Source organism: Lissotriton helveticus, chromosome 8, assembly GCF_964261635.1.
Source record: "Lissotriton helveticus chromosome 8, aLisHel1.1, whole genome shotgun sequence".
Classification (NCBI taxonomy): Eukaryota; Metazoa; Chordata; class Amphibia; order Caudata; family Salamandridae; genus Lissotriton; species Lissotriton helveticus.
This window is the reverse complement of record NC_136069.1, coordinates 804661766-804683866: the sequence shown is the minus strand read 5'-3', so window position 1 is coordinate 804683866 and position 22101 is coordinate 804661766. Positions and strand designations below refer to the sequence as shown.

The window sequence follows — 22101 nt, the reverse complement described above, 5'->3', positions numbered from 1 at the left end:
CTTGGCACCTCGTCCCAGGATGTGCATTGTTCCAGGCCCCCGAGAGCGTCAGGCTCTCGACCCAGGGGTCCAGAAACATGTCTGATGGTGGCAGCCTCAGTAGCCACAAAGTCAGGACACTGGGAGTGGGTTAGGTTTCAGGGGGCATCTCTAAGATGCCCTCTGTCGTGCATTTTACCTTAAATCACACACTGGCATCAGTGCGGGTTTAATGTGCTGAGAAGTTTGATATCAAACTTCTCAGTCTTCAGTGAAGCCATCATGGTGCTGTGGAGTTCGTAATGATGACCTCCCAGCACCATATACTCTTAAATGGTGGCACTGCACTTACAGTGACCAGGAATGGCCCTGGGTACTGTAGGGGCTCATGCACCTGTGCCCACACCACTGGCATAGGGCACCCAGCTAAAGGGGTGACTGATGGATGCCAGGGCAGCGAGCTTGTGGGCATGGCACACAGGGATGGGGGTCATGTCGACTCTGTTTAGTTCTGCACTTAGACACTCAGCCTGCAAAGGCAGTGTGTGGGTGTCAGTGTACAGGGCCCTAAGGGTGGCACAATAAGTGCTGCAGCCCTTAGGGGTCTTCTCTGGTCACCATGCCCTGGGTACCTGGGGTACCATTTACTAGGGGATGACAGTTGGCCATAGATGCCAATTGGGTTTTCGTTTCAACACAGCTTTAGGGAAGGAACACAGGCCCTGGGCACCTGGTTGGCAGGAGCCCAGGGCACACTCAGTCAACGCACATCAGCAATTCAGCAAAAAGTGGGGACATACCGATGCAAGAAAGATGGCACTTTCTCACAGAGTACATAAATGAGAAGAGTTCGAGGGTATGGGTTGTTTAGGAAGGCAAGTTCTTTTTCTGTTATAATGTTCTGTAGTCTTGCTAGGTTAGTCACAGTTTGTATTTTGGATCTGATGTTGGGTAGAGGGTCTGAGGTGAGGGCCATGTAATGAGAGATGTTAAAGAACTGTCTCATTATCTCTGTATTATATTTATCTATGTCCATGACAACAATGCCACCTCCTTTGTTCGCTTGTTTTATCACAACATTGGTGTTTTCTTTTAGATTGAGGAGTGCCTGTTTTTCTGCAAGAGTCCGATTGTAAGGTATGATTTCAAATTTGTTTTTGATTCCCATAACTTCGTGAAGGACTAGTCTTTCAAATGACAATATTTCATGTGGTATGATAGCCGGTGGGTGGAGTGTGGATGGGGATGAAAAGGGGAAGTAGGGTAAATGATCCCTAAATGGTCTGTCTGCGAAAATTTGCTCCGGTCCATGGGGACGAATGACAGACCTTTACTCAAAAGGAGAACTTCTTGGGAAGACAAGTTGGTTAAAGATAGGGATCATTTGCATGGCGAGCTCTGAGGAGGTGTTGGGGTTATTTTTTTTTTATTAATATGTTTATTGATAATTTTACAGCGTAAACCAGAAAAAAAAAGAAACAGCGTTACACAGGCTTCAGCAGGGGCATGCACACATCCTTCTAATACAGTAATTTTACAGCAGTACAGTGCAATAATACCATGTCACAATAATGATGTTATAACGCCTGATGACACCCGAGCTCGAGCCCCGCTCCCCTGGGATTCCGCCAAATCCTGCACCAACTCCTCTAACTTTCAGGCCTTGCGGGGGTGAGGGAGAGACAGCAGTCCGTGGCCGGGAAAGGAGTTAGCTACGTGGTGGGGTTATCGATAGTAGGTACAACAGTCGACTGGGAATCAGTGTCAGAAATGTCTCGGGTATCTGGAGTGTTTCTGTTTGTAATGTATGAGGACCAAATTTTTTGGGTCTGCTGCGTGGGGGAGCAGTTCGCTGTAATTTTCTGTGTGTACACAGCAAAAAAGCATATCTCTTGACCATTGTGCCAGTGTGGGAGTCGGACCGCGCATCCAGCAAATGGCAATGCATCGTTTAGCCAGGAGGAAGGCCATATCCACCAGGCGCCTACGCGACCCAGGAAATGGTTTAGAGTAGCCCAAAATGGCCAACAGCCGGTCCGGGGTCAGCTCCAACTCTGATACTCGACTAGGTGTTGGGGTTAGTTACTGGGGCGGACCCTATTGGTAGAATTTGTGGTGGGTCTGTCATTTCCCGGGAAACTGGTGCTGGTAGTTGGCTCTGGCCCTGCCTCTTCCACATCCGCGGTTCCCGTCTAACAAACGGGCGGGCAAGAGTGGCGGTGGAGGTCTATTTATAATCCTGTCAGTATTTCCACACTTGGAGGAGTGTCGGAACTGGATGGCGGCAGAGCGTCCGTTAGATGGGTAATGGAAGACAACCCTTTACATATTTGAGAAACCAAAGGGAAAGACAGCACGGTCTCTGTGCAAGAGGAGCGCATGACCAGCACAAGACCCCAAAGCAAGTAAGATCCGGAATCCTAGAGGTCAAACATATGGGAGAGAAGACACTTTTTACATGCTCCATATGAGATTGTCTCTAAATACCAATCCTGGAAGTGAAAGAAACTTGTTGTGACTCGCACCTAAGTCATTATATAGCGGCAGAGACCATATAGAAATGTAATGAAATTAAATGAAAAGTGAGTCTTATACAGCACAACTGTCACTCCTAATGGAGTCTCCTGGCGCTGACATCAAGACATCAAACCCTAGAAGGCTCTGCCATTTGCCTGTACAGACCTGGTTGGAGCATTTTCCTTAGTCCCTCACCAGATCCCCCAAACTTCTAACCTGTCACAAACATTTATACGTAAATCTCAAGGTCCTGATGAAGATGGAGACCACTGATTTTGTCCATTGAAACGTACGTTGGCCAGAGAGTGTGACACCCCAGACTCCAGCACAGCAAACGAGGGTGGATGTTACCACCTCGCTCTTTATCCATCTGCGCATGCAGTGTTGGTCTGGGGTGTAGTATGACAGTGTTAGTATGCTAGTGATATGGTTGTGGAATATTTGAATGTGGTATGAGTGCAGGGGACTATTGTTGTTGCTTTTTTGCTTATACTTAATTTGTATAGTAATAGTCCGTATAGTCTGTACACAGAATTGAAAAGGTATTGCGATTGTTGTTCAAAATGAAATGTTGATGAAATTAACTTTCAAATTTTGATTAATGTGTTTTTGATGAATTTAAAATAACAAAAAGACAAAAATGTAATTAAAAATGAAAGAATAAATATCAAAGTTGGTGTGTGGAGAATAATATTTGAGTATGCCCCAAGCTTAGAGCTGTTGTAAGCCATTGGTTAAAGCAATAGAGGTCGGGTGGGAGATTGTTCTTGTAACTTTATTTTCTTAGTATTTCCACACACCCCACAGTCAGAATCCTCTACTGAGGTGTTGGAAGAGTCTTAGAAAGTTATTGTTTGATAGTTCCTGTATCTAGCCCAACTGCATGTTCTAGGCGGTTGATAGTAGTGTAAAATTCATCTCGTAGGTAAGAGTACATTTTTTCATCATCATAGTTCTTAATGTCCTTTTGTATTTTGTTAATCTTTTTGATCTGTTCAAAGGTATTGAAAGTGGCAATTGTATTGTTGGTTTTATCAAGGCGGTTCTAGCATAGGTGAGTGTACTAGTCGCAAAGCACAAGTTACTACTTGTGTAACGATATATCTGTAAGAGACATTAGTTAGTATTAGATTCCTTACCTTAGAATATCCCCAGGCGTCAGACTGGATCCGGAAATTTTTGCGTAGCAGTACCCTTGCGCGTCGGTAGGCGTCGTCTGCGGCTCCGGGTCCGTCGTCGGCGCCGTGATGACGTCGTCGGAGTACTTAGACGCCGCCTCCGCGTGCTGACGTCAGTTCTTAGACACAGCTTTTCCGCGCCAGAAACGCAGAGCCATGTTAAAAACCAACACTGGTGCCATTGAAACTAGGGCCCTGAAAGGGGATAACCCTAACCCTAGATATCGGTTCGCAGAACGGGGAGGATGGGTGGGTCGGTAAGGAATCTAATACTAACTAATGTCTCTTACAGATATATCGTTACACAAGTAGTAACTTGTGCATCTGAAAGAGACACGTTAGTATTAGATTCCTTACCTTAGAATAGATACCCCAGCAATACCAACCCCGGTGGTGGGTCTGCTAACCAATAATCACACCAGAAAGTCCTGGAGGACGGAACGGCCAAAGAAGCCATCCCTCCGGACTTGGCTGTCCAGGCAGTAGTGTCTTGCAAACGTGTGCAGCGATGCCCACGTAGCTGCCTGACAAATGTCTTGTAAGGGCACTCCCCTGCCCAGGGCAGTGGTAGTCGCCGTGGCTCGGGTAGAATGAGCCCGCAATCCAGCAGGAGGCTCCTTTCTAGCCAAGGAGTAGCATGCCTGGATACACAGGATGATCCACCGGGAGATGGTCCTCTTGTGCACCGCTTTCCCCTTCTTCGCGCCCACGTAACCAACAAAGAGTTGGTCATCCACCCGGAACTGGCGTGTGCGATCCAAGTAGAATGAGAGCGCACGTTTTGGGTCCAGACTATGGAGCCGCTCTTCCTCTTTAGAGGGATGCGGTGGCGGGAAGAAGGTTGGCAAGGTGATAGACTGCCCGATGTGGAAGGCTGTGACAACCTTGGGCAGGAAAGAAGGTTTGGTACACAGCACCACTTTGTCCGGATGGACAGAAAGGAAAGGTGGAGTACAAGAAAGGGCCTGGAGCTCACTCACTCTCCTGGCAGAGGTGATGGCAACCAGGAAAGCAGTCTTCAAAGTAAGAAGGCGAAGAGGACAGTTGTGAAGTGGCTCAAAGGGAGCGCACATCAGAAATGTAAGAACCAGGTTCAAGTCCCACTGAGGCATCACAAACGGAACAGGAGGAAACGTGTGCGTGATGCCCTTAAGAAGTCTATTAACAATAGGGGACTTGAACAAAGAAGGTTGATCAGGCAGCCTGAGAAAGGCTGAAAGGGCAGAAAGGTAGCCCTTCATAGTGCCCAGAGCAGAGCCCTGCTGGGCAAGAGAAAGAAGGAAGAGAAGGACCTCAGAAAGAGGGGCATTGAGGGGATCCACAGCCTGTGCTGCGCACCATGCCACAAATCTGTTCCACCTGCAGGCGTATACCGACTTTGTGGAGGGACGCCTGGCTGCCAGAATGATGTTACAAACTTCAGGAGGCATGTCAAATGGCCTCAACTGTCGCCGCTCAATCTCCAAGCATGGAGGTGGAGACTGGACAGGTTCGGGTGGAGGACCGTCCCCTGCTGCTGCGACAGTAGGTCCTCCTGAAGAGGCAGACGAACCGGGGGATCGACTGACATACTGAGTAGCTCTGGATACCAGTACCTTCTCGCCCAGTCCGGAGCCACAAGGATGACTTGGGCCCGGTCGCGCTTGATCTTCTTCAGCACTCTGGGCAGAAGTGGTATAGGCGGAAAGGCGTATAACAGACCGCAACTCCACTCGCGACGAAAAGCGTCTCCGAGCGAGTGCCGCCTTGGAAACTCCAACGCTCAGAACAGATTACATTGCGCGTTCTCTTCGGTGGCGAATAGATCTAACCAAGGCTCTCCCCATCGCTGAAAGAGGCCTTGCGCCACGTCCGAGTTCAGACGCCATTCGTGATCCATCATGCACCGACGGCTGAGCTCGTCCGCCCTGGCGTTCAGAGAACCTGCCAGGTGTTGAGCCACCAGGGTCACGCCCTGGCGTTCCAGCCATTGCCAAAGGCGAAGAGCCTCTTGACAAAGGGTCCACGACCCCACCCCGCCCTGTTTGTTGCAGTACCACATGGCGGTGGTGTTGTCCGTGAACACCTTCACTACACTCCCCCGGACAGAGGGGTGGAATGCCTTCAGTGCCAGACGAATCGCCCTGAGCTCCAACAGGTTGATGTGGAGCCGGGTCTCCGCCGGAGACCAGAGGCCTCTGATCTCCGCCTCTCCCATGTGGCCTCCTCAGCCCTGGAGGGACGCGTCCGTCACAACTACGTGCTCCCGTTGGGGAAGGGAGAGGGATCTGCCGCTGACCCAATCGCGGTCCGTAAGCCACCACTGCAGCTGTCTCGCAGTGCCCTCCGAGATCAGGACGTGGTCGGATAGGTTGCCCTGATGCTGGGCCCACTGAAACTTCAGGTCCCACTGCAGAGCCCGCATCCGCCACCTGGCGTGATGCACTAGTAGGATGCAGGAGGCCATCAGCCCCAGAAGCCGCAGCGTCAACCTGACCGAAACCCGGGATAACGGCTGAAAGATGGGAATCAGAGCCTGAATATCCCGGACCCGCTGTTTGGGCGGATAAACCCGAAACCGCGCCGAGTCCAGAACCGCTCCGATGAAGAGGAGCTTCTGAGAGGGGCACAGGTGTGACTTCGGCACATTGATGGAGAACCCCAGCTGGTGCAGGAGGTCTGCCGTCGTCTGGAGGTGGCTGACGACTGTCTGGGGCGAGCCCGCCTTCAGCAACCAGTCGTCGAGGTAGGGGAAGACTGAAACCCCTAACCTGCGCAGATGAGCTGCGACCACCGCCATCACCTTTGTGAACACCCGTGGGGCGCTGGTAAGACCGAAGGGGAGCACGGTAAACTGAAAGTGCTCGTGACCAACCGTGAACCGCAGGTAGCGCCGGTGGGCCGGCAGGACGGGATGTGGAAATAGGCGTCCTGCAAGTCCAACGCTACCATCCAGTCTCCTGGGTCCAGGGCAGCTAGGACCTGAGCCAGTGTCAGCATCTTGAACTTCTCCTTCCGGAGGAAGCCGTTGACGTTCCGTAGGTCCAAGATAGGGCGTAGGCCCCCTTTGCCCTTCTTGGGTACCAGAAAGTAGTGGGAGTAGCAACCACACCCTACTTCTGGCCCAGGAACGCGCTCGATGGCCCCCTTGGCCAAGAGGGCCGTAAATTCCTCCTGCAGAAGTCGCAAATGATCCCCCGACACACGGTGGTTCTGCGGTGGCATGGCTGGAGGAGTCGCCTCGAAGGGGAGGGAGTAGCCCCTTCGGACGATCTGCAGCACCCACCTGTCCGAAGTGACAGTGCGCCAGTGGAGGTGGTGATGGCAAACCCTGCCCCCCACTGGCGTCACATGGACCTGAAAGCACGGACTAGGAGGGTTTTGAGGCGGATGCTGTGGGGGAAGGTGTGGACTGACCTCGCCGCTGCCCCCGACCGCCCGGACGGCGGTTCCCACGGCCGCCAACGCATTGGGTATTGCCCTGCGGAGCGTGGCTGGCGGCGCGTGTGGGCGCACCCCTTCCGTGGCCACGAAAGGAGTGAAAGGCAGCCGATTGCTGGCGCTGGCCCGAGAGGCCCAAGGACTTGGCCGTAGCCTTGGAGTCCTTAAAGCGCTCAAGCGCATAGTCTGCCTTGTCGCTAAAGAGGCGACGGCCATCGAACGGCATGTCCATGAGTGTGCTCTGGACATCTGCCGAGAAGTTGGCGGACCTCAGCCAGGCGTGGCGTCTGATCGCCACCATCGTTGCCATCGCTCTACCTAGCGAGTCGGTGGTATCCAGCCCACACCTGATAGAATACTTGGCTGCATCCCGGCCCTCCACAAGGGCTTGGCCGAGTTTGGCCCGCACCTCCAACGGGCACTCTGGCAGCACTTCCGCGACCTTATCCCACACAGAGTGGGTGTAACGTCCCAAGAGGCAGGCGGTGTTGGAAGACCGCAGGCCCAGACTAAGGGAGGAGAAGATCTTCTTCCCATACTGGTCATACCTCTTGGATTCCCTGTACGGCGGGGCCGACGGGAATGTGGTCTGGGAATTGGAGGCCTGGATGACCAGGCTCTCGGGGGTAGGGTGGGAGGACAGGAAACATGGGTCGCCCGGGGCTGGGCGGTGGCGTCTGGCCACGTTCCTATCTACGGGCGAACCCGTAGCGGGCTTGGACCAAGTGCCCAGAAGAACGTTGGTCAAGGCCTCATTAAAGGGCAGCAGAGGCTCGGCCGAGCTTGACTGCGGTTTAAGTACCTCAGTGAGGAGGTTAGTCCTCACGGCCGCGACGGGGAGCTCAAGGCCCAAGGCCTTGGCAGCCCTCATCAGCACCACACTATATGTTGCCCCCTCCTCCGAAGCCATGGTAGGAGGGGAGACAAAACCAGTGTCTGGAGAGGTGTCCAGGCCACTGGCCTCCCCAAGGTCTCCTGTCCAGTCCTCATGAGACTGACACTCCATGGTCAGAGGGTCCTCAGACCCCTCCCAGTCCTCTTCATCACCCATCTCCTGAAACTCAGGGTTCTCAGCTAACGGGGCCTGTTCATAGAAGTGAAACTCCCCAACCGACGTCTGGAGCGGCGCCCATCGGGGCCGTCCCGGCGCCGGAACAGGAACGAAGGTGGAACCGGGGACGGCGCCACCCGAGGACGGCGCCGGAGGCGACACCTGAGGGTCCGACGCCGGGGAGGTCGTAAGGTCCACCGGCGATGAACCAGATCCCGAAGGAGGTCCAGCGGCGTCCTGCGGCGCCGGGCCCGAAGGCGCCGGCGGGGCTGGAACAACTGAACCCCTCGGTGCCGGGCCTGAAGGCGCCGGCGGCGTCGGGATAACAGGAATCTGCGGCGCCGGGCCCGCAGGCGTCGGCGGCCGAAGCACCCGACTGCGTCAGGGCAGATCCCCCCGACCCGCTAGGGGTCCCAGACGGGTCCGCTGGGCCCGAAGGCGCCGCGGAGCCCGTCAGAGGAGAGTTTCCTTATGGCCATGAGGAAGCGCTCGACCTCCTCCGGCGTCGCGTTGAGCCCAGGGACCGTAGGGTATGGGGCTGAACGCGGCGCCTGCGACTCAGTCGGAGCCGCGTGGGTGGTGTCACCCGAACCCCCGGCCACATCGCGCGAGCGTCGGGGGGAGTCCGAGGAGCGATGATGCCGCTTGGACTTCTTGTGCCGCTTACCTGACGACGACTTCGACCCGGAGGAGTGCGGTCTACCCTCGGAACTGTGGTGGCTCCGAGCCCGCGACCTGTCCCTCGACCTCCCATGGGATCGGGACCTCTCGCGGCGCGGGACCGACTGCCGGAGTTCGAGCCGCCTGCGGGACCGCTCCCGTCTGGCCTTCGAAGAGAGGGCCCGGCAGTCGGAGCAGGCCTTGTCGTCGTGGTCGACGCCGAGACAAGATAAACACACGCGGTGAGGATCCGTGACCGAGATCAGGCGGTCGCAATCATCGCAGTGCTTAAACCCGGGCATCCCTACGGCACCGTCGGAGTCGATAGACTTCGAGAACAATCAAAGAGATCAAAAAGTTAGTCAAAAAATGACTAGGGTTACTGCTTTTTCCAGATCTGCGCTTGCTGGCGCGGAAAAAAGAAGAACTGACGTCAGCACGCGGAGGCGGCGTCTAAGTACTCCGACGACGTCATCACGGCGCCCACGACGCCGACGACGGACGCGGAGCCGCAGACGACGCCTACTGACGCGCAAGGGTACTGCTACGCAAACATTTCCGGATCCAGTCTGACGCCTGGGGATATTCTAAGGTAAGGAATCTAATACTATCGTGTCTCTTTCAGATTATGATTTTCTCTAACTCAGAAATTTCTTCCAGTTAATTTTGGCTGAGCTCAATTGCCGTGTCTATACCCAAGACCATCCAATGGTGTGAGCAGGTAGTATCCAAATGGCTGAAACCCGTCTGGAACGTGGGGTTGTGTGTAAATATGGCAGGGGTATTGCGAATCTGAAGGCCCAATGAAATTATATTTGATTTCAGATATTCTGTCAGCATGTGTGCATGTAGGTTCGTTCTGATTTGCTTTTTCTTTAATTTCTCAAATCTATCTAGAAAAACCCGAGATTTATTGGGTGATGGGGTAGAGAAGGAAGAAAGAAGAGAGGGACCACTCAAATATTCTTAAATATAATCATCTGAATAGTTCTGAGACTCCTGGATGACATAATGTATACGTTAGTTACATATTATGTGTGAGGTAAATTACAAATATATGAAGGGTCAGAGGAAAAGACCCACTCTCGCAACCCAGCGGTTGCTTAAAGAACCAAAACCAAACAACAGGAGGTTATCTGTATACCCAGTTGAGACCTGGGGGATTAGTGTATATAACAAATAACAATGTCTCAAAAGGTAATATTTGAAAGACTGTTATATAAAACATGCACAATACTTGCAAAAAAGGGGAGTCAGGGAGGCTTGAATGGTTATTAGAACAGTGCAAGCAGCAGTCCGTATTTAGAACAAGATAAAAGGCAGTAGCAGCACTATTTACATTGAATGTGAATGTAACCCCTCAAAAACCTGTGCGCGTATGTGCTCGTGAAAAACAAGGTATACGGCGCAAGTGACAAGTGGAAGAGCAGATAGGGAGCAGGAAGTGCTCGGGAATCATAGTATTAGTGAGGCCCCTGATTACTCCACCCTCATGCGCTCTCCCCCTGTGTTAGTGGCAGTACATTTCTCCTATGGCTGTTTAATCCATTCACCAGCAGCAAAGCGTAAAAGGAAGAGCCGAAGGGCTGCAGCTGTTGGCCTAAGTCCCCCTGCTCTTCCTGGTTTGGACTGTATCAAGGCTGGTAATCACCCTGCTTTATTGGATGATACTTTTTGGGCTCCCATCCTGTGTAAATTGGTAGATGCTGTGAGAGACTTATTATTGCCACTTAAGGAGAAACTGGTTATGCTGGAAAGAAAAGCTGAGAAACGATTTCCCCTTTGCTAGAATATGTTGAGTGTCACTGTAATGGAGCCCTCCTTTCCGATGATGGGGCTGAATAAATTTATTGATTCATAAAGGGGGTGGTGATGGACAGAGTATCTGAATTAAGCAGAGCACTCCTACCCAGTCAAAAGATCAGGGCTTGATCCATCACCGTTTTTTAGCTCACTGCACCATCCCAGTTCAGAACCTGGCTATATGCAAATTAGTCTGTCCCTGGCCCAGTGCATCATGGGAACAGGGCAGACCAAACTACCAAGCCAATTCTTTACTGGAAAGGAAACAAGCTTCCGGGGACCGGTTTCTGGCATTACAGCCGTCTTCGGCCCGGCTTGCTTGAATCCTGATGGTGCAGTGAGCAAGGGACTCACATCTGAGCATACCCTTCCACGCTTGTGGTGGCCAAAACGATTCATAAAGGGGGTGGTGATGGACAGAGTATCTGAATTAAGCAGAGCACTCCTACCCAGTCAAAAGATCAGGGCTTGATCCATCACCGTTTTTTAGCTCACTGCACCATCCCAGTTCAGAACCTGGCTATATGCAAATTAGTCTGTCCCTGGCCCAGTGCATCATGGGAACAGGGCAGACCAAACTACCAAGCCAATTCTTTACTGGAAAGGAAACAAGCTTCCGGGGACCGGTTTCTGGCATTACAGCCGTCTTCGGCCCGGCTTGCTTGAATCCTGATGGTGCAGTGAGCAAGGGACTCACATCTGAGCATACCCTTCCACGCTTGTGGTGGCCAAAACGATTCATAAAGGGGGTGGTGATGGACAGAGTATCTGAATTAAGCAGAGCACTCCTACCCAGTCAAAAGATCAGGGCTTGATCCATCACCGTTTTTTAGCTCACTGCACCATCCCAGTTCAGAACCTGGCTATATGCAAATTAGTCTGTCCCTGGCCCAGTGCATCATGGGAACAGGGCAGACCAAACTACCAAGCCAATTCTTTACTGGAAAGGAAACAAGCTTCCGGGGACCGGTTTCTGGCATTACAGCCGTCTTCGGCCCGGCTTGCTTGAATCCTGATGGTGCAGTGAGCAAGGGACTCACATCTGAGCATACCCTTCCACGCTTGTGGTGGCCAAAACGATTCATAAAGGGGGTGGTGATGGACAGAGTATCTGAATTAAGCAGAGCACTCCTACCCAGTCAAAAGATCAGGGCTTGATCCATCACCGTTTTTTAGCTCACTGCACCATCCCAGTTCAGAACCTGGCTATATGCAAATTAGTCTGTCCCTGGCCCAGTGCATCATGGGAACAGGGCAGACCAAACTACCAAGCCAATTCTTTACTGGAAAGGAAACAAGCTTCCGGGGACCGGTTTCTGGCATTACAGCCGTCTTCGGCCCGGCTTGCTTGAATCCTGATGGTGCAGTGAGCAAGGGACTCACATCTGAGCATACCCTTCCACGCTTGTGGTGGCCAAAACGATTCATAAAGGGGGTGGTGATGGACAGAGTATCTGAATTAAGCAGAGCACTCCTACCCAGTCAAAAGATCAGGGCTTGATCCATCACCGTTTTTTAGCTCACTGCACCATCCCAGTTCAGAACCTGGCTATATGCAAATTAGTCTGTCCCTGGCCCAGTGCATCATGGGAACAGGGCAGACCAAACTACCAAGCCAATTCTTTACTGGAAAGGAAACAAGCTTCCGGGGACCGGTTTCTGGCATTACAGCCGTCTTCGGCCCGGCTTGCTTGAATCCTGATGGTGCAGTGAGCAAGGGACTCACATCTGAGCATACCCTTCCACGCTTGTGGTGGCCAAAACGATTCATAAAGGGGGTGGTGATGGACAGAGTATCTGAATTAAGCAGAGCACTCCTACCCAGTCAAAAGATCAGGGCTTGATCCATCACCGTTTTTTAGCTCACTGCACCATCCCAGTTCAGAACCTGGCTATATGCAAATTAGTCTGTCCCTGGCCCAGTGCATCATGGGAACAGGGCAGACCAAACTACCAAGCCAATTCTTTACTGGAAAGGAAACAAGCTTCCGGGGACCGGTTTCTGGTATTACAGCCGTCTTCGGCCCGGCTTGCTTGAATCCTGATGGTGCAGTGAGCAAGGGACTCACATCTGAGCATACCCTTCCACGCTTGTAGTGGCCAAAACGATTCATAAAGGGGGTGGTGATGGACAGAGTATCTGAATTAAGCAGAGCACTCCTACCCAGTCAAAAGATCAGGGCTTGATCCATCACCGTTTTTTAGCTCACTGCACCATCCCAGTTCAGAACCTGGCTATATGCAAATTAGTCTGTCCCTGGCCCAGTGCATCATGGGAACAGGGCAGACCAAACTACCAAGCCAATTCTTTACTGGAAAGGAAACAAGCTTCCGGGGACCGGTTTCTGGCATTAAAGCCGTCTTCGGCCCGGCTTGCTTGAATCCTGATGGTGCAGTGAGCAAGGGACTCACATCTGAGCATACCCTTCCACGCTTGTGGTGGCCAAAACGATTCATAAAGGGGGTGGTGATGGACAGAGTATCTGAATTAAGCAGAGCACTCCTACCCAGTCAAAAGATCAGGGCTTGATCCATCACCGTTTTTTAGCTCACTGCACCATCCCAGTTCAGAACCTGGCTATATGCAAATTAGTCTGTCCCTGGCCCAGTGCATCATGGGAACAGGGCAGACCAAACTACCAAGCCAATTCTTTACTGGAAAGGAAACAAGCTTCCGGGGACCGGTTTCTGGCATTACAGCCGTCTTCGGCCCGGCTTGCTTGAATCCTGATGGTGCAGTGAGCAAGGGACTCACATCTGAGCATACCCTTCCACGCTTGTGGTGGCCAAAACGATTCATAAAGGGGGTGGTGATGGACAGAGTATCTGAATTAAGCAGAGCACTCCTACCCAGTCAAAAGATCAGGGCTTGATCCATCACCGTTTTTTAGCTCACTGCACCATCCCAGTTCAGAACCTGGCTATATGCAAATTAGTCTGTCCCTGGCCCAGTGCATCATGGGAACAGGGCAGACCAAACTACCAAGCCAATTCTTTACTGGAAAGGAAACAAGCTTCCGGGGACCGGTTTCTGGCATTACAGCCGTCTTCGGCCCGGCTTGCTTGAATCCTGATGGTGCAGTGAGCAAGGGACTCACATCTGAGCATACCCTTCCACGCTTGTGGTGGCCAAAACGATTCATAAAGGGGGTGGTGATGGACAGAGTATCTGAATTAAGCAGAGCACTCCTACCCAGTCAAAAGATCAGGGCTTGATCCATCACCGTTTTTTAGCTCACTGCACCATCCCAGTTCAGAACCTGGCTATATGCAAATTAGTCTGTCCCTGGCCCAGTGCATCATGGGAACAGGGCAGACCAAACTACCAAGCCAATTCTTTACTGGAAAGGAAACAAGCTTCCGGGGACCGGTTTCTGGCATTACAGCCGTCTTCGGCCCGGCTTGCTTGAATCCTGATGGTGCAGTGAGCAAGGGACTCACATCTGAGCATACCCTTCCACGCTTGTGGTGGCCAAAACGATTCATAAAGGGGGTGGTGATGGACAGAGTATCTGAATTAAGCAGAGCACTCCTACCCAGTCAAAAGATCAGGGCTTGATCCATCACCGTTTTTTAGCTCACTGCACCATCCCAGTTCAGAACCTGGCTATATGCAAATTAGTCTGTCCCTGGCCCAGTGCATCATGGGAACAGGGCAGACCAAACTACCAAGCCAATTCTTTACTGGAAAGGAAACAAGCTTCCGGGGACCGGTTTCTGGCATTACAGCCGTCTTCGGCCCGGCTTGCTTGAATCCTGATGGTGCAGTGAGCAAGGGACTCACATCTGAGCATACCCTTCCACGCTTGTGGTGGCCAAAACGATTCATAAAGGGGGTGGTGATGGACAGAGTATCTGAATTAAGCAGAGCACTCCTACCCAGTCAAAAGATCAGGGCTTGATCCATCACCGTTTTTTAGCTCACTGCACCATCCCAGTTCAGAACCTGGCTATATGCAAATTAGTCTGTCCCTGGCCCAGTGCATCATGGGAACAGGGCAGACCAAACTACCAAGCCAATTCTTTACTGGAAAGGAAACAAGCTTCCGGGGACCGGTTTCTGGCATTACAGCCGTCTTCGGCCCGGCTTGCTTGAATCCTGATGGTGCAGTGAGCAAGGGACTCACATCTGAGCATACCCTTCCACGCTTGTGGTGGCCAAAACGATTCATAAAGGGGGTGGTGATGGACAGAGTATCTGAATTAAGCAGAGCACTCCTACCCAGTCAAAAGATCAGGGCTTGATCCATCACCGTTTTTTAGCTCACTGCACCATCCCAGTTCAGAACCTGGCTATATGCAAATTAGTCTGTCCCTGGCCCATCACCACCCCCTTTTCTGTATCGAATAAATTTATTGGCCAGCTGGGCCCTGCTCAATCATCTACGAGAGCTACTCCTAGAGTTTGTGTAGTCCCAGGGGACAGGCCAACTGGAAGGGTGCATGGGGCTGATCTAGCATCCTCTACTTTTGGGCCACACTCCATGTTATCTCCAGCTGTGGATAATCTTCAGTAGAATCAATCATCCTCTAGAGCTACCCAGAAACAGATTCCGGTGGGGGTTCATGACGTTATCAATTCCAGAGAGACCGCAAGTGACACATGCGACCCAGTGACGATTAACTTCCCACCAGCTTGTTGCCCCTATGTGGCTGTCCTGGTTAATGTCCCCCCCTTTGAGTCCCAGATCAAGTGAAACTCCAGAAACTTTGAAGAATAAAGTTGTGCACTGGCTCAACATGTGTCATATATTTCCACCCAGCAGAGCACACCAAATTGTGTTAACTATGAGAGTGGGATAGATTGGGCTGTTAAAGTAAAACTTTAAAGGGGACTGTATCATCATTAACTTCCAACAACCAAGTTTTGCGGGGGAAACCTTGGGTCAACACCTTCCTCCCCGTTTGCTAGGAACGTGTCTTTTTTCCATTGGGTTTTTTCTCTTGTCATCTACACAATTCTGAGTCTGGGTTTAATGCCAGACTTAACCCGCAAGGGGTGATTTGGCTTGATCCTCCTTCTTATTCTCCTTTAGTTAAGTCCAATAGGTTCCCGGCATTGAACTCACTGCAAGATATTGATTGACTTAATTATAAGGGGCTCCACCCACTGGTGGGTTGCGAAGTTACGAGATAACATGGTGGATTCTGGTGTAGATCCACTTAACTAAGATTCATTAGGTACGATTGGGCTGGAGAATGCTGTTTAAGTGCCAATTCCTGGCTCATTGCTCCCAACAATGAAGTTAGTTATAGTCATAACCATCTGTCTACCAATGAGCCATGTATGAGTACCACACGCCATGAATCTGATGGGTGTTATAATCTAGCTACATGGAATGTAGAAGGGCTAAACAACAAGTTGGGAACAACTAATTGGATAAACACTATCTCTGGTTCTGATTTAATTTGTATCCAAGAAACATGGTGTGTTAACCAGGCACATGTAGAAGGTTTCTTCTTTCATGTTTTAGGCACTAAACCTTCTCATGCTGGGCGTGCCAAAGGAGGGCTTTAGATACTAATATCTAATAAGCTCCCAGTAATGGTTAAACACCTCTCATCTGTTGGACCATATTCATAGTTGATGTGGGTAACTATCAAGTAGGGGTGTGCGGGTGGGCTTGATTTGGTATTCATTTTACAACAATATTTTTGGCTCCTCATTTTTTTTTTTTAACTTTATTCACAGCTGTATCACAGAAGCATGACATTACATTTACCATCAGTATCGCATCAGCCGGTGTTTTTGATTTTCTCCCCAACCATAACTTCCCACATTTACAGTTGTCTTCTCATACATGTAACCAGCGGTAGCTCAGTTATTTCTTCATAGTCTACTTCACCTCCCATTTACATGCCTGTGTGTGTAATCAGTAACTGCGTTGGATTAAACAAAAAAACGGTCTCAACTTCCCTCCCCCCCCCCCACTGCCTCCCTCCCTTGTACTAACTCTACCCTCCCTGTCTCCCGGTGGTTCAGGAAGTTTGCATTTCTAAGCTCGGTCTACTCTGACGCTCATGTGCTCCAACTGGTGCTGTATCGTAGTGCAGTGTACGACCTTCGGGAACTCCCAGATTCGAACAAGGTAGTCTCTGCCCCCTTCGTCCTAGCCCTGCGACCCCTGTCCCAGTGTCTGAGTTAGGTCCATATCTTCAAGTGTTAAGAGCATACCCTCCCAATCCTGGGATATGGGGTACTTTCTATGGCCGCGCGCTTCCTCCCTCCCAAGTGCTGCACCTTCTGCCCGTCCTCATTTTAGCACCTCTGCCTGCCATAGGTGTATTCCCGGAGACCTAGGGGATTTCCACCTCATCGTTATCGCCCTAATGGCCAATAGGATAGCCAGATCTAACAATTTCAATTGGGCTTTTAGTGGCTTATGTCGTCCACGCAGCCCCAATAGGCAGGATGCAGCTTCTACCGGTACCGGCAGGTTCGTGACCGACCGTAACGTCTGACACACCTCCGACCAATACCCCCGAAGTCGTATGCAAGTCCAGGTCATATGGAGGAAACCAGCCTCATCCTCCTCACAACGTGGACAGCTATGGGGGGAGTCCAGAAACATTTTATGTAGCCGTCTGGGGGTCAGATATGCTCTGTGCAATATCATCACCTGTATAAATCTGAACCTGACGTTGCGTGATACCCGTCGGGGGTGTTCTAGAATCGTAAGCCATTCCTTCTCCGTCAGTATCCGCTCCGTGTCCTGGTCCCAAGTGTGTTTAAGTGTTGTGAGCGGAATCGCAGCATGCGCCCTGAAGCCCGTATATAGCCAACGTACTAGGTGTCCTCCCGCTCCCATGTAGTATAGCAAGTGGACCAATTCGTGTTGTGGAGGTTGGAGTCGTTGCGGTGCCCATCTGAGTTGTATGTAATGTGTGACAGTGGCATGAAGCAAGTACAGCCGTGGGGGAGCTCCGGTGGCCTGCAAGAAGGCGTCATGGTCAAGTAGGTTGCCGTCGCCGAAGAAGGCACCTACTCCTATTATTCCGGCCGTTTGCCAGGGGCGCAACGCTCTATCTGTAAGTCTACAATGTGGCGTTGGGATTCCCAGCAGAGGGATGTTTGCTGCATACGCCACCGCCGATGCTGTATACGTTAAGGCTTTCCGCCAGCAAATCAAAGCTGTGCGGAGGAGCGGGTGGCAGTCTGTGGGGACACGGCTCCGTGGGAGTAGTAAGGTGTGTAGTTCTCCCCGACTCAGTCTCTCAGGCGTGTAATCTATTTCATAAAGGTTCCGTCCCGCCATCCAGTAGGAGAGCCACTGGAGCTGACTAGCAAAGTAATAGCCTTTGAAGTCTGGGGACCCCAGCCCTCCCTCTCTAGTCCCCAGCTGCAACTTACGGAGGCCTATCCGGCATCTCCCGACTCCCCATATCAAAGTAACTAAGAGTGTATTAAGCGTATCAAAAATGGACTGAAGCAGAATTACAGGGAGGTTAACAAAAAAGTATAATATGCGGGGAAGCATCACCATTTTGGAAACCGCAATCCTGCCCATAACAGATAAAGGCAGCATCGTCCAAAATCCCACAGAATTGCGGAGACGCGTGATAGCTCGTTTGATGTTCCCATCTATCTGGTCTTCCTGATTTCTATATACCTGGATCCCCAGGTATTTAAACGTAGTCGGGGCCACCGAGATAAGTTGGGCTCCACAGGGAATAAAACCTGGGCATGGGACGTCCCGGAAGTAGAAGCCGTTTGACTTGTCCGGGTTAATGGCTAGGCCTGAGACGCCAGCAAAGCGGTCAAAAATCCCATAGATGGCAGTGTGATCTGCCTCTAGATCTTGGAGGTATAATAAAATATCATCCGAATAGATCGATATCAAGTCGTGTGTGCCTCTGCTTGGTATGCCTCTCTGTTCTTCCTTAGTTCGTAGGGCTATGGCCAGGGGTTCCAGGGCAAGGACAAACAACAACGGGGACAGGGGGCAGCCCTGTCTAGTGCCGCGGTGCACTGTGTATTTATCTGACACATGCCGCCCGTGCGTGCTCTTGTTGAAGGTGCAGTGTATAGCAGTCTGATCCATGCTAGTAGGGAGGCTGGAAGCCCAAACCTTTCCAGGGTTCAAAACATGAATGCCCAAGACAGTGAATCGAAGGCTTGTCTAAGATCTAACGCAATACAGCCCGCTCTAGGGAGGTCCCGTGGAGTGGTTGCCATAAGGGCGTGCAATCGTCGTGTGTTCATGGAGGTGCTCCTCCCCAGGAGGAATCCACATTTATCCCTGTGGATCAGGGTAGGGAGGTACGTCTGGAGTCTTTGAGCTATCACTTTACTAAGTATTTTATATTCTGTGGAAAGCATCGATAGAGGCCTATAGTTTGACATATCCAGGTGATTCCTACCAGGCTTTGGTAGCGAGACAACCAGTGCCTGCATAGTGGATTCAGGTAAGTGGCCCTCCTCTAGTGCCGTCCGGTATATCTTTTCTAATACAGGTACCGAGTAGGTCGCGTAAAACTCCACCGGGAGCCCATCCATGCCCGGAGTTTTGTTGCGGTTAAGGGATTTAATGGCAGTACGTATTTCTTGTTGTGTGATGGGTCCCTCAATGGCTTTCTGGGCATCAACGGTCAGTGTTGGAAGGTCGGCCAGAAAGTCGGATATACGATGTGGGTCCTCCCGCACAGGTCGGGCATACAATGTAGTTAGGTGGTCACAGAACGCCTGATTGATCTCAGTTTGTGTGCTAGCCAAATCTCCTTCCCTTGTTCGGATCTGGGTTATCACCGGGAGATCCGGGTGGTCTCGTACTAAACGAGCTAATAGTGCACCCGACCTATCCGCCTCCGTTTGTTGTCGGCGGAGATATTCTTTGTGGTCTATGACACGCAGTGTTTCTAGGGTATCTGCATGTTCAATATTCTCCTTCTGCAGATCTTTTTTCTTTCCAGGGTCAGTCCCTGCTTCCTGTTCTAGAATTTTTAATCTATCCTCTATACCGCAAAGCTTCTGGTGTATTTCCTGTCGGGCCCCTACCAGCTGTCCTATCGCTGCGCCGCGCACCACCACCTTCATAGCGTCCCACACCACCAAATTGGTGGAGGCTGAGTCCCAGTTTTCTGTTAAGTATTTGTCCAGAGTCTCGGACAAGGATGCACTGAAGGGGACGTCTTCCAGCAGGAGCGGGTTTAGGCGCCAAGTCGGGACTGGATTCGTAACCCTGCCCCCTAGGAGACAAAACGTCAGGGGCCTATGGTCAGAAAAGGTTTTTGCCAGATACTCCGGGTTCTCTACTTCGCAACTATTGATTCTGAACATAGGAACCTGTCTATCCTAGTGTGGAGCATATGTACATGTGAATAGTGAGAGTATTCCTTAATCTCCGGATGAAGTGCACGCCATATGTCCCTCAGGCCCCATCCTGTCGCCCATGTCTGGAATAGTCCTGTCAGTCTGGACACCCCAGCCATCTGTAAGGGAGGATGCGACCTGTCTCGATCCACATCCAGGATCATGTTCCAGTCCCCTCCCAAGACCCAGGGGATGCCTGCCCAGTCCGCCAACGCCAGACTTACCCTCCCCAGAAATTTGTCCTGGTCAAAGTTTGGTGCATAAATACAGCCGAGCACTATCAGTGTACCATCCAATGTACCCTTCACTAATATGTATCTACCCTGCTCATCCACTCTTCTCTCCAGCTCTGAAAAAGGCGTACCGTGTCTGACCCAGATTGTCATCCCCCTGGAGAAGGCGGAGTAAGTTGTAGAAAAAATCGTGCCTCTCCACTCTTTCCTCATTTTTGTGGCCTCTGAAGCAGTAAGGTGGGATTCCTGAATGAAGGCAATCTGTGTATGGTGTCTGAGCAGGAAGGAGTGTATTCTATGTCTCTTCTGCACCGCTCCCAGACCCCGTACATTCCAGGTTGTAATTCTACACGATCCAGTCACATCAGCCATAGTCTTTCGTGTGCTTGTACTGTAGCTGCCAGAGCCCGCTGACCTGAACCCTATATACTAACCACCAGGAGACATCCCACCCACAACCCCACCCATAAAACTGAACGGTAACGGCGCAGCATAAACACAAAGCTGGGCCCAACAATAAAACAAGTTTCAAAAAGTTTAGAAGTCCGGTGCATTTGCCTTCGGGGGGTGGCCTAGCACCATGTCAGTCTGTGCTGTCACCTATCGGGCTCCGCTGGCTCAACGGCAAGCTGTCTCTAGGGGCAATATTTCCAATGTAGAAGGGAAAGGAAATACTCAAAAATTCGACCATACCATACATAGGCCACGATAACTAGCACCTTCTCTGCTGCCATAGGGTTGTATCAACATCCCGTGGTGGAAAAATAAACGGGAATCTGGGGAGGGGAGGGAAGATAAAAACCAGGAGGACAACTACAGGAGCTCGGGCTGCATGCGGCAAGCAAAGTGATATTAAACCAGGTCATACATTCCTGTGCAGCAACGATATACCAATACGCAGTGTCCACCCCCCTCCACCCTCCAATCAAAGAAGTACAACGTATGGTAAGATCATCTGCTGATCGGGGCGTTATAGTGGGAAACAGAATCGCACTATGGTCCGAGTGGACCGCACTGTCCTCCGAGACCGTTGTTTTCTTGCGAGGATCTTCCCTGAAAGCACCCACCATCGCCAAAGTGTCCAGTTGATGCTCCTTTTGTTGTTCGCGTGAGGGTCCCTGTCTCCGCACTCCTCGCCTAGGTTTAGGGGATTCCGTCGATCCTCCAGTCTGTGGGTCTTCCGCTCCATCCCCGTTCGATTCCTGTGTGGTGTCTTGGCTCCCGTCAATGACCATGACTTCCAACCATTCCTCGACATCCGTAGGACTCTCGAAGAAGTGCGTCTTCCTATCATGTATTATCTTCAGACGAGCTGGAAAAAGCAGTGAGTACTTGAGGTTGGCTTTTCGTAATGTCTTTTTTACCTCCAGATATGAGGAGCGCTGCTTTTGGACAGTGTTGGTGTAATACGGGTATAGGGAGATTCTATGATTGTCATATTGGATGAGGGTTTTCTCCTGCGCCTTCTGTAGAAGGCATCCCTGTCTCGATAGTTCAGGATTCGCACTATGAGAGGGCGTGGGGGCCGGCCAGCCTGAGGTCTGCCCGTCGGTATCCTGTGTGCTCTCTCCACACAGAAATGCGGTGATAGGCCCTCTTCAGCAACCTGGTCCCGAAACCATTGCTCCATAAAATCTGCAGCCCGGGCCCCCTCGCATCGTTCTGGAAGGCCTATAACGCGGATATTGTTACGGCGGTTACGGCCTTCTGCATCCTCGACCCTGTCCATGAGAGAGGAGACCTGTTGTTGAAGCTGTTGAATGGAGACGGTATGCTCCGCCACAGTTGGTGTGATCTCTCCAATAGTCTGGCCCTGGTCCTTGACTCTGTCCGCCAGCTTAGTGTGGTCTGCTTTTAGCAGGGACAAATTTGTTGTCAGGGTGCCCATCTGTTGTTCCAGCACCGCCCTAGACTCTCTTATTTCTTGTAGTATAACGTCCAGTTTATCTA

The 22101-nt window shown here is 51.3% G+C and overlaps 1 protein-coding gene across 2 annotated transcripts in view; it reads left to right on the top strand.

Annotated features, from left to right (window-relative positions):
* The window catches only part of GGACT (gamma-glutamylamine cyclotransferase), a 501502-nt gene that overhangs the window by 410811 nt on the left and 68590 nt on the right, over window positions 1-22101 (top strand). For both annotated transcript variants that reach the window (XM_078657622.1, XM_078657623.1), the window contains exon 3: window positions 1076-1116. The gene's annotated coding sequence lies outside the window, so the exon portion shown is untranslated. The remainder of the gene's footprint in view (window positions 1-1075; window positions 1117-22101) is intronic.